At 41.3% G+C, this 15,956-nt stretch overlaps 1 pseudogene; it reads left to right on the forward strand.

Annotated features, from left to right (window-relative positions):
* Nucleotides 1–3,873: 3,873 nt before the first annotated feature.
* Nucleotides 3,874–10,079, forward strand: LOC130922664 (uncharacterized; annotated as a pseudogene).
* The last annotated feature ends 5,877 nt before the right edge of the window (nucleotides 10,080–15,956 follow it).

Below are 15,956 nucleotides of genomic sequence, written 5' to 3' on the forward strand. Positions count from 1 at the left end.
AAACTGGAAGTTTGAAGCAGAATTTTTCCAAGATGGCGCCACCCATAATTGGCTCAGGAAACTTGTCGACAGCATTGCCATTAACTCATTTGCTCCCAGAAACGTATAAATACCTTCTATTTTTAAATGCTTCATTGTCCCAAAAACGTATTTATACGTCTTTTGTGTTTTTTTTTGTTTGTTTTTTTTTACAAAAAGAATCTATACCTTGCGATCTGAAAAAAAAAAAAAAAAAACATGGCTCCAAACCCATTTTAAAGCAATAAAACTGTCCACTGGAGTGCAGTAGCGCATTTTGTAAAGACCCGCAACCCATTTCAACAGCAACGAAAGGCCGGGCAGCACGGTCGAAGCGCTGGCGGCAGTATGCCACACGGCGGACGACCGAACAAAACAACCGAGAGGACGCCTGGAATGCCAGGCGCTGGACGACGGAGCAAAACGACTGAGACCACCGTGCAGCGGGCTCGCCAAGCCGACCCCGCAGAGATTAAAAAATAATCCATCTTTGTGAGACAGACAACGATGAGGGAAAAGTTTACACGGCAGACGCGGCGACAACAGCGTCATCTCGGCGACAACAGGCGTCATCTCTCGGTAGTCTTGTGTAAACAAATTGTTACTTTGCTATCAAAAGCGCTATTTGTCTTGTTGTTTATGATATTTTGTAAAAGGAAAACATTATTCAGATGTTTGGGATGTGACTAATGCAAAAAACTGCTGTGTTAAAGTCAAAGTTATGTTTGAAATTTAGGCATTTACAAAAAGCTAATTTTCTCCGTTTTTTCATCAGAAATTGCAAAAATTGCTCAAACTAAGCTATTTTCCAATGCTGATTTCTAAAGAATGGAAAAAAGATATGAACTTACTTTTTTTTCTGCTGAAAGAAGAGAGTCTAATCTTTCTTTTGGTGGGTTCCATGTTTGTATAGCAATAGAACAGAATTTTCTGTGGGCCTTGCAAAATCAGTCAAAATCCAGAAAAACGGCCGGGAGCGAAGGGCCTTGCTCTGGTGAAAATGGCTGGGAGTGAATGAGTTAAGCGTGTTAAATAATAGTTTGAACAAAGGCGGCATGGCGCAGGTGTTGAACACAGATTGCCAGACAGAGCTGAATGTGAACACTAAGGACTAATGAGCCCCTCGTTTCAGATGAATGAATCTGTTTATAGCTTGTTGGCAAACAGTTATCATTAAATGAAAGGCCCTGATTGGCAAAAGATGCCGGCAATTAGCCGCTTGTGTTACAGAAGGTAATCGCATAAACTCGGTCGCTGTAATGGGTGCCTTTTTTTTTTTTTTTTTTTCCCCCAAAGCCGCCCATGGTAATCAAACCCCCCAAAAAGGTAGTAAATTTTGTATTCAATATGAATTTGTCATGTACAATCACGTGGATTCAACTGATCTTACTGAGTGGGCCTCCTAAGACAGCAATGACGACTGTAAACTGATGCGCAGGATGCCACCTGTCATGGATTGTGTGAGGGTGACTAATGCGTGCATGAAATTGTGTTTACTGTTCTGTTGGCTTTGCTTGGCTGTGTTGACATACTCAACGTGACACTCATGAGAAAACTGTCAACTGCATAGACGTCAACCCACCTGCAGGTTTTAGGAACCTGAGCCAAATGGTGTCCTTCCAGCTTCACTCAATGACATCAAGCTTCGTCGTTTAAGATAATTAGCACTTGAGTCTCCGTGGCCGAATACAATCTGTTCTGAGACTGTAATATGAAAAATTGAAATAATTCACCTTAGTGTAAAACTGTATTAACTGCACAGCCGTTCATTTTATTTTTTTTATTCCCATTAAAAAACAAAACAAAAACTTCATTGCATGCATCACTGTCAAGATGTTAGCTTGAAGGATAAAACTTCTTGCAAATTGTATTTGAATTGCGGCATACAGTGGCACCTCGACATACGACCTTTTCGACATAGGACATAAAATTTACATGCCAAACGTACCCCTGCAATTCTGTCAGATAATGCTCAATTTCTCCCAGAAAATGATGGCAAATACAATTACTTTGGTAGTAATATCTTCATTTATTTTGTGCTTGCAATGAAAAAAACACAAAAGAGATTAGGATTTTTGTTTTTTTTTAATCATTATCATTTTACACAAAACTCCAAAAAACAGACAAAGGTATTGGCACCCTTTGAAAAATATTGTGATGCTTCTCTAATTTGTGTAATTAACAGCACCTCTCACTTACCAGTGGCACATAACAGGTGGTGGCAATAACTAAATCACACTTGCAGCCAGTTAAAATGGATTAAAGTTGACTGAACCTCTGTCCTGTGTCCTCGTGTGTAGCACATTGAGCATGGAGAAAAGAAAGAAGACCAAAGAACTGTCTGAGGACTTGAGAAGCAAAATTGTGAGAAAGCATGGGCAATTTCAAGGCTACAAGTCCATCTCCAAAGACCTGAATGTTCCCTTGTCTACCGTGCGCAGTGTCATCAATAAGTGTAAAGCCCATGGCACTGTGGCTAACCTCCCTAGATGCGGACGGAAAAGAAAAATTGACGAGAGATTTCAATGAAAGATTGTGTGGATGGTGGATAAAGAACCTCAACTAACATCCAAACAAGTTCAAGCCGTCCTGCAGTCCGAGGGCACAACAGTGTCAACCCGTACTATCATTCGGCGTCTCAATGAAAATGGACTCTATGGTAGGAAAGCCAGGAAGACCCCACTTCTGACCCAGAGAATTAAAAAAAAGCCAGGCTGGAGTTTGCCAAAACTTACCTGAAAAAGCCAAAAACATTTTGGACGAATGTTCTCTGGTCAGATGAGACAAAAGTAGAGCTTTTTGGGGAAAATGCATCAACATACAGTTTTCAGGAAAAAAAAAAAAAAAACAAGACCTTCAAAGAAAATAACATGGTCCCCACATTCAAAAACGGCAGAGGCTCCCTGATGTTTTGGGGTTGCTTTGCTATCTCTGGCACTGGACTGCTTGACCGCGTGCATGGCATTATGAAGACTACCAACAAATTTTGCAGCATAATGTAAAGCCCAGTGTTAGAAAGCTGGGTCTCCTTCAGAGGTCATGGGTCTTGCAGCAGGACAGGGACCCAAAACACACTTCAAAAAGCACTAGCAAATGGTTTGAGAGAAAGCACTGGAGACTTCTAAAGTGGACAGCAATGAGTCCAGACCTGAATCCCATAGGACACTTGTGCGTTCAAGAGCAGCACGCAAAACATATCTGCCACATTAGAACCCAATTAGTCTTATTATTATTACTATAATTATTGTTATGATTGTTATTATTATTCCAATTTGTATTTATAATTTATTTATTTTGCTAGGTGTAATTGCTATTTGTAATTGTACCTGCAGTATTGATTAAGGATTTGGCATTAGTTTTGGGGCTTTATTACGAATTAATCGAATTATAATGTATTTTAATGGGAAAATCCCGCTCAACATACGACCATTTCGACATACAAACCAGGTTCTGGAACGAATTCAATTTGTGTGTAGAATTACCACTGTACATTTTTGCACGCCTCATAGATTAAACCAAATATTGCCGTATAAACTTCAGCAATTCGTACATTACACTTTTTTGTGGTACATTAACTCATGGATAGACCCAGTTAGCGTTGTGTGCCTTATTTCAACAAGCAATCAGGTAAATGCTTTGTAGCTAGCAGACTTTGCTAACATGTGCATCCAACAATAATACAGTAGCCTATACCCTACATGTACCGGTAATCTGCTTTACTATCATGAAGGTACCATTTAACTTTACCTTGCCAGCTACATTTCGACTTCAAGTGTTTTCCTCCTTGACTGAAGGCCGAGTGCTTCTGAGTGTTGAAATGCGTGCACAGTGTTGTCCATCTCTTCTGATTCACTCATGCAGCAGTGCTCCATTAATGGAGAGGCAGCGAGAACCAAAAGTGGTATTTGCCATGTGGCAAAGAAAAAATACCATATGGCAAAATGCATTTTGCCACATGTCAAAAAAAAAAATGCCACATGGCTAAATGCATTTTGCCACATGTCAAAAAAATGCCACATGGCAAAATCCATTGTGCCACATAGCAAAAGAAATACCACTTGGCAACATCCATTTTGCCACATGGCAAAATCAATACCACTTGGCAACATCCATTTTGCCACATGGCAAAATCAATTTTGCCACATGGCAGAAAATGCCACAAGGCAAAATCCATTTTGCCACATGGCAAAGCAAAATCCATTTTGCCACATTGCAAAGCAAAATCCATTTTGCTACATGGCAAAAAAATGCCACATGGCCAAGACAAAAATACCACATGGCATAGTCCATTTTGCCACATGGCAAAAAAAAATGCCACATGGCAACATCCATTTTGCCACATGGCAAAAAAAATGCCACATGGCAACATCCATTTTTCCACATGGCAAAAAATTCCCACATGTCAAAATCAATTTTGCCACATGTAAAAAAATGCCATCTGGCAAAAAAAGCCACTTGACAAAATCAATTTTGCCACATGGCAGAAAATGCCACAAGGCAAAATCCATTTTGCCACATTGCAAAGCAAAATCCATTTTGCCACATTGCAAAGCAAAATCCATTTTGCCACATGGCAAAAAAATGCCACATGGGAAAAACCATTTTGCCACATGGCCAAGAAAAAAATGCCACATGGCAAAGTCCATTTTGCCACATGGCAAAAAAAATGCAACATGGCAACATCCATTTTGCCACATGGCAAAAAATATATGCCACATGGCAACATCCATTTTGCCACATGGCAAAAAATAAAATGCCACATGGCAACATCCATTTTGCCACGTGGCAAAAAATAAAATGCCACATGGCAACATCCATTTTGCCACGTGGCAAAAAAAAATGCCACATGGCAACATCCATTTTGCCACGTGGCAAAAAAAAATGCCACATGGCAACATCCATTTTGCCACGTGGAAAAAAAAAATGCCACATGGCAACATCCATTTTTCCACATGGCAAAAAATTCCCACATGTCAAAATCTATTTTGCCAGATGGCAAAAAAAAAAAAAATGCCACATGGCAACATCCATTTTTCCACATGGCAAAAAAATTCCCACATGTCAAAATCAATTTTGCCACATGTAAAAAAAATGCCACATGGCTTAATGCATTTTGCCACATGTCAAAAAAATGCCACATGGCAAAATCCATTGTGCCACATAGCAAAAGAAATACCACTTGGCAACATCCATTTTGCCACATGGCAAAATCAATACCACTTGGCAACATCCATTTTGCCACATGGCAAAATCAATTTTGCCACATGGCAACATCCATTTTGCCACATGGCAAAATCAATTTTGCCACATGGCAGAAAATGCCACAAGGCAAAATCCATTTTGCCACATGGCAAAGCAAAATCCATTTTGCCACATTGCAAAGCAAAATCCTTTTTTGCTACATGGCAAAAAAATGCCACATGGCCAAGACAAAAATACCACATGGCATAGTCCATTTTGCCACATGGCAAAAAAAAAATGCCACATGGCAACATCCATTTTGCCACATGGCAAAAAAAATGCCACATGGCAACATCCATTTTTCCACATGGCAAAAAATTCCCACATGTCAAAATCAATTTTGCCACATGTAAAAAAATGCCATCTGGCAAAAAAAGCCACTTGACAAAATCAATTTTGCCACATGGCAGAAAATGCCACAAGGCAAAATCCATTTTGCCACATTGCAAAGCAAAATCCATTTTGCCACATTGCAAAGCAAAATCCATTTTGCCACATGGCAAAAAAATGCCACATGGGAAAAACCATTTTGCCACATGGCCAAGAAAAAAATGCCACATGGCAACGTCCATTTTGCCACATGGCAAAAAAAATGCCACATGGCAACATCCATTTTGCCACATGGCAAAAAAAATATGCCACATGGCAACATCCATTTTGCCACATGGCAAAAAATAAAATGCCACATGGCAACATCCATTTTGCCACGTGGCAAAAAAAAATGCCACATGGCAACATCCATTTTGCCACGTGGCAAAAAAAAATGCCACATGGCAACATCCATTTTGCCACGTGGAGAAAAAAAATGCCACATGGCAACATCCATTTTTCCACATGGCAAAAAATTCCCACATGTCAAAATCTATTTTGCCAGATGGCAAAAAAAAAAAAAAATGCCACATGGCAACATCCATTTTTCCACATGGCAAAAAAATTCCCACATGTCAAAATCAATTTTGCCACATGTAAAAAAAATGCCACCTGGCAAAAAAAGCCACCTGACAAAATCCATTTTGCCCCATGGCAGAAAATGCCAGATGGCAAAAATCAATTTTGCCATATGGCTAAGCAAAATCAATTTTGCTACATGGCAAAAAAAATGACATATGGAAAAATCAATTTTGCCACATGGCAAAAAAATGCACACATTGCAAAGCAAAATTAATTTTGCCAAATGGCAAAAAAATGCCACATGGCAAAAAAAATGCACACATTACAAAGCAAAATTAATTTTGCCAAATGGCAAAAAAACGCAACATGGAAAAAAAAAAAAAAAACCCACATGGCAAAATCCATTTCATAACATGGCAGAAAAAATGCCACATGGCAAAGAAAAAAATGCCACATGGCAAAGTCCATTTTGCAACATGGCAAAAAAATGCCACATGGCAAAAAAAAAATGCACACATTACAAAGCAAAATTAATTTTGCCAAATGGCAAAAAAATGCAACATGGAAAAAAAAAAAAATCCCACATGGCAAAATCCATTTTGTAACATGGCAGAAAAAATGCCACATGGCAAAGAAAAAAATGCCACATGGCAAAGTCCATTTTGCAACATGGCAAAAAAATGCCATATGACAAAGCAAAATCAATTTTGCCAAATGGCAAAAAATGCCACATGGCAAAAAAAAATGTCACATGGAAAAATCCATTTTGCCACATGCCAAATACCACTTTTGGTTCTTGGCCATGCTGCATTAATGGCCTGCTCCATTCATAGTTTTAACTGCTTTGGCTTGAAAAGGGGATATGCACAGTTACAGTATAATTAAGAGAAGAGATCATTCATATCAGTCTGTAATCATTTATTTCCCTGCAACCTTATACACATTAAAAGGTGTGAACTGCTTTACACTGGAAAGATTTAATTCCTGGAATTTGACATGACCATAGCGAGCTGGTTTTATTATTGTTGCAATCAAAGTAACACTGCAATGCAGCAAGGCTCATAAACTACAGAGCAGGACCCAATAGTAAAGGTTTTCAGGATTTCACACTCTTTGCTTGTCAACTCACTGAATAGATCGTTGCAGCGATATTGACTAGGGTTTTAAAAAAGCCTTGGAGTTTTTTTGACCGAACATTTTCTACATCATTTCAGTCTTACATGGCCAAATCTTTCACTGCTTGACCACCTTCCCTCTTTTCTTCCTCCTCCTACATAATGCTGATCCATTAAAACAAACTGCTCCCTTTTAATGTCCCTGCAAAGGTAATTTTCTGCTTAGCTGAAACTTTTAATTGAATTTGAGGCTTTTTTTTGTTGTTTTTTTTTTCTTCTTCTTTAGGAATCAGTTTTATTCAACACTTTTTTTGCATAGTATGTCACACTACGTGGGCACCACTTTAAAATGAACAAATTTAATGCATATGCAGGGGCACAAGTACCCATCCTTGTTAGGGTACGCCAAATGGCGCCCTCCTCCACGTCCCAACTGGCCGTTTGACTTTTTTTTTTTTTTTTGGGGGGGGGGTGGGGGTTGGTAAGATATTTGCTGCTTTTTTACTATGTTAGTAATACAGCTGCAACTCACCATTATTTATACAATTGATTAATCGGATAAATGGCACTTTTTTCAATGACAGTGATCCCTCTTTCTTCACGATGAATGAGGACGTGAATCCACCGCGATAAATGAAAAACCGCGAAGTAGCGCCCCCCCCGAAAATAATTTTTAAAATATGTGTGTGTGTTCACTGTTGCAGACCAGTGGAGGCAGGCTGAGGGTGTTTGGATTCCTAAAAAAGAAAATTCCACCAAGCTAGAGCGGTTTAGGACCATCTCACTGCTCAGCGTTGAGGGGAAAATCTTCTTCAGCATCCTTTCCCGAAGATTGACAGACTTCCTCCTCAAGAATTCCTACATCGAGACCGCTGTCCAGAAAGGTGGAATTCCAGGTGTGTCAGGATGCCTGGAACATACCGGAGTAGTTACCCCGCTAATCAGGGAGGCGCGGGAAGGTAAGGGAGACCTTGTGGTGCTTTGGCTCGACCTGGCCAATGCCTATGGCTCCATACCCCACAAGCTTGTGGAGACTACTCTGGGCCAATACCATGTACCCGAGAAGTTCAAGGACCTTATCCTGAATTACTACGGGAACTTCAGGCTCAGGGTCACCTCTGGGAGCATAACATCAGATTGGCACAGCCTTGAAAAAGGCATTATAACTGGGTGCACAATCTCAGTTAGCCTTTTTTCCTTAGCCATGAACATGGTAGCCAAGGCAGCCGAAACTGAGTGCAGAGGCCCTCTGTCTAAGTCTGGTACCCATCAGCCCCCTATCGGAGCCTTTATGGACGATCTCACGGTTACAACTACATCAGTGCCCGGCACAACATTGATACTCCAGGGCCTGGGAAGACTCATCTCCTGGGCAAGAATGAGCTTCAAACCAACTAAATCCAGGGCGATGGTTCTGAAGAAAGGAAGACTGACAGACAGGTTTCGCTTTGGCGTGGATCTACCAGCATGGTGTCTTACCCCGAGTACCATGGCCCCTGTTGGTGTATGAGGTTCCTCTGTCAACAGTGCAGACTCTGGAGAGAAAGATTAGCGGCTACCTCCGCCGATGGATGGTCTTTCCGCGCAGCCTATGCACTGCGGCCCTATATGGGAAGACCAGCAAGCTCCAGCTCCCTTTCAGCAGCCTGGACGAGGAGTTCAGGGTCTCTCGTACCAGAGAGGCTATGCTCTACCGCGACTCCAAGGACTCTAAAGTGGCATCAGCAGGCATCGTGGTGCAAATTGGAAGAAAGTGGAGGGCTCAGGAAAGCCTTGAGGTAGCAGAGTCCCGTTTGCGACATAGGGCCCAGGTAGGCGCAGTGGCAACCGGCTGTGCTGGGCTCGGAGCCCTTCCCCGACCTCGCTATGAGAAGGCATGCGCTAAGGAAAAACGCCAGCTAGTCCTGAAGGAGGCGCGTGCAGTGGTTGAGGAGGAGGAACAAACCACCAAAATGGTGAGCATGCAGCAGCAGGGAGCATGGACAAGGTGGGAGGTTACCCTGGAGAGGAAGGTGACCCGGTCTGAGATCAGGCAGGCAGAACTCCAGCGCATTAAGTTCATGGTCCAGGCTGTTTATGACGTCCTACCCAGCCCTGCCAATCTCCATCTCTGGGGCCTGAATGACTCTCCAGCCTGCGTTTTGTGCTCCAAGAAAGGCTCGCTTGAGAATATCCTGAGCAGCTGCCCCAAAGATTTGGAGGAGGGTCGTTACTGTTGGCGGCACGACCAGGTGCTGCAGACCATCGCTGAAGCCATAGCTATAGCCGTGGCTAAAAACAACAGCAGCAAACAACAACCTGACAGGAGGAGGATCACCTTTGTCAGGGCGGGAGAGCAGCTTCAGTCACAGCCCAAACCAGCTGCCGGGCTCCTCACCTCAGCAGTGGACTGGGTTCTCCAAGTGGACTTAGGCAAGCAACTCAAGTTTCCTGCACACATTTTAACAACTTCATTAAGACCAGACATTGTGCTTACGTCAGTATCGGCAAGGCAGGTGCTACTGATAGAACTGAGTTTCCTGGGAGGACCGCATAGAGGAGGTGAATGAGCGGAAGCTGTCAAAGTACCAGGAGCTCGTCGAGCAATGCCAGAGAGGAGGCTAGAAAGCAAGCTGTGAGCCCATTGAGGTGGGGTGTAGAGGCTTTGCCGGTCACTCACTTTGCAAGATGCTCACACTTCTGGGCATCACAGGTGCTGAGAAAAGGAAGGCGATCAAAACCACCATGGAGGCAGCAGAGAGAGCCTCTAGATGGCTCTGGATCAGGAGGAGCAATCTGTGGGCAAATGCTACTGGGACACAAGCTGGGGTCTGATCAACCCTGGCTGGGTCAGCTAAGGGACGGGGTATGATGTTGAAAGGCCCGAAACCCCCAATGATCTCAGGAACATCACTGATGATGTGTCCCAGTGCATCCTAGAATGTATCTTACAATCAATGTATTTATTCAGATTTAGCATTGGAAAGAGATACAAATAAGACAGTTTGTCCACTTTTTTCCCGAAAGTATAATTTTAAAAAACTTTATGTGTGTATATATACAATATTTTTTTTTTGTGGAATAAAGTAGAAAAATGCTTGTCTTTATTAAATGCTTCATTGAGTCCACTCAAATCTGCTCAAGCTGCTCACTTACACACTATGAGTTGCCACAGCAACTGCTTAACAAGCTAAATGATGATTGACGCATGAGCGCAATGAAGTTTCGGCTTCCAAGCGCTTTTGGCAAGACCTTAACGTCTGTCAATCATAGTTAACTTTAAGAAGCAACTCCAGTGCACTGCCAGACCAAGTTTAAGCAGCAGGAGGGAGAGGGAGACGTGATCGGATCTGGAGAGCACATCTGTATATATTTATTTTTTAATATTTAAAAAAAAAAAAAAAAATCCGTGATGGACTGAGGGTGCAAAATTTGAAGCGCGAAGTTGCGAGGAATCACTGTAAACAAATGAATATTCTGTCCTTAATAAAATAAACAATCATCCTCCTTAAATTATATCCTTACCTAATTTGGTAAGTATCGCACATTTTTTGCATCATGTCCCTCAATCTGATTTCCATTGTAGTTTCCTTTTAATTGCAAAGCATTGATTTGAGAACGGTGTAATGATGACACAGATAACAAATTGCTAGGTGATGACAGGGAGACAAAGCATCTGACGATCTTTGACAAACTAATTTAAGCAGTAGCCAGTGTCGTTTCGTGTGTGTGTTACAGATTTAGATTTAGGTTCTCTCTGGCTGTGGTTTTCGAGATGACAGCAGTCACATGGGGTTTGAGACATCAGATGTAGCCGTCAACTGACAGACACACTTATTACACTGGCTGTTCCCCTCCTGAGTGGAGGCCCAAATACATACAGGATTAGGCCAAATGCTGCCTTGCTTCCCTCACCCACTTTATGTACAGTTTACTTAAGAACTGTGAAATTTGCCTGCATGCATTCCCTTGTGTGTCTGTTTTAAATACAATATATTCATCAAGTTGTATTGTATTTAGAATCTATGCACTCCCTTTAATACTTAGATAGAGATGGCGGACCCGTTTTTGAAAATATAGATTTTGCTGTTGGAAATTGGGGGGTTCGGGAGATTTTGTTTATGTCGGACGCTTGGTATGCAAGCGGGGAAAGCGGCACAAAGCCAAAAAGGCGCACCAGAGTGGCCAAAACATTGACTTATTTCAACGAAACAAAGGAGGGTACACTGTTGTGTCCTGTCTCTTCAATGCCAAGATTGGCCTAAAGTGGCGTCACCCAGTTGTAATTTTGTAAGACGACAGTAGACAACAAATCGTAAGTCCATCTAACTAACTAACGACATGTTTTATTGAAGTTGCTAAGCCTTTCGCGCTATGCAATAAGTCCATTTATCGCACTGTAAATAAAAATGAGGGCGGTAATTTTCACTGCTGCGTTTTATCGCCGCGCGTGTGCATACATTTGTGGCACATGAGACTCCAGTTCCTTTAACAGATGTTTATTGGTCATCAACACGCCATAGAATTAAAGTTCAGACATACAAAATGAGAAACAAATCTATATTAAACACTGTAAACATCAGCATTGCTACATTGAGGCTAAGACAACCTACCTTAGCCAAACATTGGCAGCCTTCTCCAAAACACAAACATGCAGTTAAAAGGTGACACTTCAAAAGTGAAAAAAAAAAAAAATCGCATGTTAACAGCATTTGCAAACAAAGAAACGAAGAGAAAAAATCTATTACTGACACCACATGCAACGACGAATAGTGCTTTTTTTTTTTTTTGCGGAGTGTAAAGCTTGCGGTTAGCGGTTTAGCGAATGTACGTCATATAAATAACGATTTCTGGAGTTCATCCCACATACTTCAAAAATTCAGATTCTACACTAAGAATAGCTTTAAAATGACACCCTTCATGAAAAATTGATTGGCAATGAATGATAATTATTATAATATTGTTATATATAGTTGTGCATTATAATATTAATGCTAGATTTTTTTTTTTTTTTAAGAATTGTTTTGAATCATGTTGGAAAGGCGAAGTCAGTGTTCTGAATCTGTTTACATTCCATTCTTTTGCACTAGTTAATGCTATCAGCATTTGACTTCATTGTTTATTTGCATTTTATTGTTATTATTTACGTGTTTATTTGTACTTTAATAAGAATGTAAGTGTTCCAAAATGTTTTTGTGAATTAACACGCGTCATCAAAAATTTAATTGCTAAATTAGTAAAAAAATAACAAATAAAATTAAAAAAGGGGCGGGGGGTTATTAGATTACTCGACTAATCGTAAAAATAGTAAATAATTATCGTAAATAATTAGTCGTTTGGGACAGCCCTAGTTATACAGTGTACCGGAACCTATTTCCTCCACACATTTCTCACCTTTTTAACCCCTGACCCATTTTCATGCCTGCCAGTGTCTTTGTGAACAATGGCCAAAAACTCAGTAGGGAGTCACTCGCCGAATCAGCAACCAGTTTTGGGCCAGAACTGGTCCAAAGTAGCAGACACTACATTAGTGTATGGCCCGGATGTAGAAAACATCTTATTCAATCTGGGCCAGATTTGTATCAAAACCGCTATCAGTATTTAAATTTGGGGTCCATTTTGTTCAATGTATCATCATCATACTATAATGTGTTTATATTGCAAATTAAATTTGTCTATTGAAAGCAATAATGACAACACTTCTTTTTCATGCCTTTTATTAATGCTTACATATTAATAGGCCATAACAATACAACATTGTTTTTTCGTAAAATATTTTAATTGGAACAAGCAACTCCACATTAAAGTTGTCCCGTTTTTAGACTGTAAAGAACATATTATATTTGTTGAGCTTCTGGGGTAACGAGGGACCTAAGCGCAGAGAGAGAGGCAAACTGGCAGTGGTAACAAGAGTTTATTGACGATGAGAGGGAGTGGTAGATAGTGTCCGAAGAATCCGGTGGGCAGTTCGGTGATAGAAACACATGAACGGGTAGGGAGGCGTTCTGGCAGGAAAGCAGTACAGGATCTCGGTGGAAAAAAACAAAAATGAGCACAGTATCAGGATTACAAAAGTCTTTCTTAGCTGAAAGTCACTTAGGTGAGTTGATGAGCTGGCAATGATGTGAGGCCAAGGACCGGTTTAAGTAAGCTGCTGACGATGATCAGCGGCACCTGGTCGCAGGCTCAACCATCTGTGCAATCAAGGCAGTGACGCAAATACACAAACACAAGGAGGAGGGGCTCAGTTTGAATAATAGTATTCATACATTGAAACATGTACAGCAACACATTTACAGTAAATGCTTTCTCCCTCCATATGTTATTATGCAACAAATTTTGAATTACTGAACTTGCAGATATGGCAGATCACTTCAATACAACGGCCATTTTATTAACGCTCGGTTAAATATCTTTTTTGTCAGTCAAGGGGGCTAGGTTGATACTGCAGGTCTTAATGGACAATTTCGATCTTTTTGTCATTTCTATATTTTGGAGGTGCCCGTTTAGACTGCCATTGTCCATTAAGGCTGTTCAAGTATCACACATGCTCACTAATTCGTAGTCCGAGATGCGCTGTGCAAACTGACCCGTGTGCACAGGAGCATCAAAACAAGCACTGGCTCAACATCATTTGAGGGCAGTGGTTCCTAACCTTTCTAAAGGTACAGAACCCCACAAGTTTCACATGTGGATTCACCGAACCCTTCTGAACTAGATAATAAAGCTTTTTTTTTTTCAATTTTAAAACCAATTTATCTAAGCTAACAAGCTAATAACTTGAAAAGCAAATTATAGCAAATTCCCATTCAAAATTCTTCTCATTTTTTGCAGCATGTTTTTTTTCCCTCATACTAAGTGTGATTCAACATTCCACTGAGAAAACCAGTTTCTTCCTCCTATCAGATCGAGGACTAGCAGTTAAAAGAAATGGATTAAGCCTCTAAATTGGGAGCAAACCATTCCAAAACCTGGTCTAACAAGCAACTTTGCCTAGATTTAATTAGCATACGAAAATAGGGCTCTGCGATCTTTACCTTCACCGAATCACTTAGGCTAGGTTCATACTACAGGTCTTAATGCACAAATCCGATTTTTGTCATATCCGGTTTTTTGGCTTGCCCGTTCAGACGGCCATTGTCCATTGAGACCATTCAAGTACGCATGCGCTCTAATTCGCAGTCCGACACGCGCTGAGCAAGAAGACCCGCTTGCGCAGAAGCATCAAAACAAATGCAAATGACCACACATGCTGGCTGTCATCCGTCATTCCAGGGATGTCATATTTTGCTTTTCAAAAAGAGGACACAAATAACAGACATAAATAATCCCCGTTTAGGCTTATATTCAAAGTTTATACGGATCGATCGCATGCACGCACTGTCCGTGCATGTCACACACACATACGGGCAGTTTGCCCCGACTCTCGGCCGTGTAGGCAATGTTGAAATTTGCTCATATAGAGCTGAGAGAAGAACGATCATTCTCAGGCTTATCCTCAACCCATTTTTATTTTTTTATGACTGTTGTCAAGTCCCCGGCCCTTCCCCAAAAGCCGTGTTCAATGCAAGCGAGGCGCTAATAACGCAGAGCTGCACCGCTACCGTAGCGTCTCTCTCGCTATTTGATGACGTAATTGCTGCATGAATTCCGATTTTGGAGAATGGACCGTACACACCGCCACGACAGTCTGGAAAAATGCGGCCCAGATCGGATTTGAACCACATACGAAAGTGACCCAGATCGGATTTGAAATGGTCCAGTTCTATGCGACTTGTCACGTTCAGACCGTCAAGTTAATGCCCTACTCGAGTCTGAAAAACACGAAAAAAATCGAATTAGTGCATTAAGACCTATAGTATGAATCTACCCTTAGACTAAGAACCACTGTTCAAGGGGAATCATAATTTGATTTCCAAAAAGAGGACACAAATAGCAGACATAAATAATCCCCATTTGGTCTTATCTTCAAAGTTTATATGGATTGATAGCATGCACGTACTGTGTGTGCATGACACAAACATATACGGACAGTTTGCCCCGACACTCGGCCGTGAAAACAATTTTGAAATATTGCTCATTTGGAGCACAGGAAGAAAACAGAGCTTAGGCTTATCCCCCTATTTTATTTATTTTTTTCGTTCAAGCTAGGCGCTTACGCTCATGCACAGCTCCATCGCTAACGTGGCGCCCTGTCTCTCTTGCTGCATGAATTACGATTTGAGGAACTTGACAGTTCAGACCACAACCACATTCTGGAAAAATGTGGCCCAGATCGGATTTTAACCACATACGAAAGTGGCCTGGACTGGATTTGAAATGGTCCACTTTTATGCGACCTGTCCCGTTCAGACCATCAAGTTAATGCCTGACTTGAGTCTGAAAAACGCGAAAAAATCAGATTTGTGGATTAAGACCTGTGGTATGAACATAGTCGAAATGACTTCAAAACACAATTATGTATTTGAATAAAGCACTTACCATAAAAATTTCCGTACGCTGAGATGACGTGTCCTGAATCCTGCATGTTTTCGTGATTAGTGTCGCAGCGGATGCCCACCTACAGGGTGCACTCGGTTGAGATTTTTAGCACATCCGGTCTGCACTGTCCGCCCCGACCAGTGCGTAACCTATCATTTGGACTGTCAGATTGATGATCCCTGCCGCATCTGGGCCTAGGCATTCTGCGGACGGGATTAGTATGTGAAAATG

Source organism: Corythoichthys intestinalis, chromosome 10 (genome assembly GCF_030265065.1).
Source record: "Corythoichthys intestinalis isolate RoL2023-P3 chromosome 10, ASM3026506v1, whole genome shotgun sequence".
NCBI classification, from domain to species: Eukaryota; Metazoa; Chordata; class Actinopteri; order Syngnathiformes; family Syngnathidae; genus Corythoichthys; species Corythoichthys intestinalis.